This window comes from Zalophus californianus, chromosome 4, assembly GCF_009762305.2.
Source record: "Zalophus californianus isolate mZalCal1 chromosome 4, mZalCal1.pri.v2, whole genome shotgun sequence".
NCBI classification, from domain to species: Eukaryota; Metazoa; Chordata; class Mammalia; order Carnivora; family Otariidae; genus Zalophus; species Zalophus californianus.
The window spans coordinates 130121635-130124797 of NC_045598.1; the positions used below are offsets into that span (position 1 = coordinate 130121635).

The following is a 3163-nucleotide window of genomic DNA, read 5'->3' on the forward strand; positions in this document are numbered from 1 at the left end:
TTAGGATGCAATATCCTAATATCTTAATGCAAGATCAGTATACTCCATTAAAGAATATATATAAAGAATTATTCAATGATGTTTCATCATATTGCTGACCACCCATCAGCAATTTATTTCTGTATGAGTTTCTGCAGTCCCAAAGACTAAAACTCTTTAGTTAAACTAGCCCTTGTTGTAATGTGAGACACTCAAGATTAAAAAAAACAACAACAAAAAAACCCCTCATTATTTAATTTTAACTATAAAATGCTTATTAGGCGTGGTAGAAACTAAGCTAGATTCCTAGTATATCAGTAAACCATAAATGTAGAGGAAGAAAAACTCAGGAGGACTTAAATAGAGCATAGTAGGCACACAAACACCCCAAAATGTATAACACAGAAACAATTACAACACAATAGAAAGGTAATACTCTTAGAGTGGTATGAATTCCATACTCTGAAATAAAACATGAGGTATCTGAAGCATTCATACTACTTGAACCTTTAGAATTACTGAGGAGTCTACTAAGTCTTGGATGCAGGAAGTAGGAACCTCAGAAATTTTACTTCTGTTTATCAGAAGATTTATTTTTAGCAAGTGGGTGGGTGGGCAAGTACCCTTTTTTTGGTTCTCACATAGATTTGGCTCTTAGTTTAATCTCTCCAGCATGAAAAATGGTCCCAAGTTTATATGAATAAAAATTTCTGCTTTGAAATAATCTGGACCTTACTATATAAACTTTCTAAAAGAAAGAAATCCAAAATGACACAAATTCCAGAAGACTGGTTGTAACTTTCATGAATGAGAACTGTGATTTAAGAAAAACCATGAGTAACACCTTCACTAGGCAACTTTGATTTTGTGAGTCTGAAACTATGTCTTGCACTGGATTCTCTTACAGGGACAACTTTGTCAGCAGATTTCCTCTCAAATCCATTGCAATGTTTTCCATTTTGTTTTTCAATGGAGTAGATTTTAGGAAGTGACTGCTAGTGCTCATTATCATAAAAAATGATCAATCATAGGATATTATTTCCCTTTTCCAGTTTTACTTCCTATTTGACTTTTTAAAAATCATCTTGTGCTTTTTACAATGTGTGCTCTGTGTGTGTGGTGTGTGTGTGTGTGTATGTGTATGTGTGTGTGGTGTGGTAATACTGCAGACATTCTGAGTTCTGGACTATGCAACATTCCAACCAATAATGCAGTAGTGATGTGTAATGAATATAAATTTTATTATTATTGCATATATAATAATAATTATTTTCACCATTGTTTTCAATATGAAAGTAGTCATTTATTAGCTGACCAGATTACAAAAATAATCATGGTAGATACTTCAGTTCATCCTTCTAATAAGCCTATTGACCTGGTCTTCCCTGTTACCAGCATCTCTACCTTCTACAAAATGGGTGGCCTTTTTCTTCATTCCCCTTTGTAGAGAAGATAATTTGAAGGGCCATAAAAAGTTGTTTTCTTCTTTGAAACATTTTCCAACAGTGTAGACCTGGTCAATCAGATCCTCCACGCAGACAATGCCATATTTAGCAAGAGATCAAGCAATCAATGTGTTACCTGTCAGGGCAATTCGCTTGTTGATTTTTGCCTTAACCACGCTTGTAGATCAATTCATACAGTGACTACAGGGTTGGGTCCCCCCATGCTATATATGGTTCCACAATCCTTGGTATGTTAACAGAAACCTTTTTGAGTTTAACAAAGGTGCCATTGAAGAATCTGGAGAAGGTGAAGAAGCTGCAACACCTTTCAAACCTTTGGACTCACGCCACTGCTACCTCTGATCCTGATGACAAATGCCAATTTGGGTTCTGCAGGTACGGAGAAGTTGCCAACTTTTCTTGCCATCCTCACCCTTCGAATCTCAGTTCCTTACATCTGCCTATATTCTTTGTGGTAATGCTTAGCTTTTTCATAGATAAGCTTCCTCCTCACTTTTCAAAGCATTTTTTGGGCAAACTTCTTTCTCAGACACTTGATCTTCAACTCTGTGAAATTCCTTTGCTTTTTCTTAAGGATTTCTGGCACAATAGGAAACTTCTTCTCTTCTGCACCCTCCATGGTTCCAGCTGGAATAGAGGACTATTTTCACAATTTTTAATGTGCTACGCATTGTGCTAATAACTTTGACTTTCATAATAAATCCAAGAGGCAAATATTTGTATCCTCATCTTATAGACTAGATGATTAAGGCTTGGATAACTTGGATTAAAACTTGGGTATTATGTTAGCTACAGATTTTTTGTAGATGTCCTTTATCAGGTTGAGGAAATTCTCTTCTGTCTGTACTTTGTGGAGAATTTCTATCATGAATGGATGTTGACTCCTATCAAAGCCTTCCTTTTTTCATTAATTGAGATTATCTGTGATTAAAAAAAATTCTTAATAGTGAATTACATTGACTGATTTTTAAATATTGAACCAGCCTTATATTCCTTGGATAAATCCCAGTTTGCTCATAATGTATTACATTTTTATATGTTGCTGAATATAATTTGCTAGAATTTTGTTGATGATTTAGGCATTTGTGGTCATAAGGATATTGGTCTGTAGTTTCTTACAATGCATTATTTCTAATTTTGGTATCAGTGTGATGCTGGCTCATAAAATAAATTGGGAAGTGTTTTCTCAATTCATTTTCTGGAAGAGATAGCTTAAAATTGATATTTATATATCAATTATATTGATAATTATATTTTTTTCCTAGAAATGTTTGGTAGAAATCTCCAGTGAAACCATCTGAGCCTGGAGTTTTCCTTGTGGGAATGTTTTCAATTTTTTAATAGATATAGGAATATTCAGGTTATTTATTTCTTTTTCAGTGAATTTTATTAATATCTGTCTTTCAAGGCACTGGCCCATTTAAGTTCTTGAATTCATTAGCATAGAGTTGTTTGTTGTATTTCCTTATTATCCTTTTAATGTCTGTAGGACCTCTTATGCCTGCTACTGGTGATTTATGTCTTCTCTTTTTTCTTGGTCAGTCTGTCTAGAGGTTTACAAATATTATTGATCTTTTCAAAGAACCATGTTTTGGTTTCATCAAATTTATTAAAATTTTGTTGATTTCTGTTCTCAGATTTGTCTTTTCCTTGTCTCTATTTGGTTTGGGTGTATTTGCTCTTCCTTTTCCACTTTCTTTCATTATTGAGACCTTTTT

The 3163-nt window shown here is 33.9% G+C and overlaps 1 pseudogene; it reads right to left on the reverse strand.

Annotated features, from left to right (window-relative positions):
• Nucleotides 1–1324: 1324 nt before the first annotated feature.
• Nucleotides 1325–2064, reverse strand: LOC113909585 (annotated as a pseudogene).
• Between the last annotated feature and the right edge of the window lie 1099 nt (nt 2065–3163).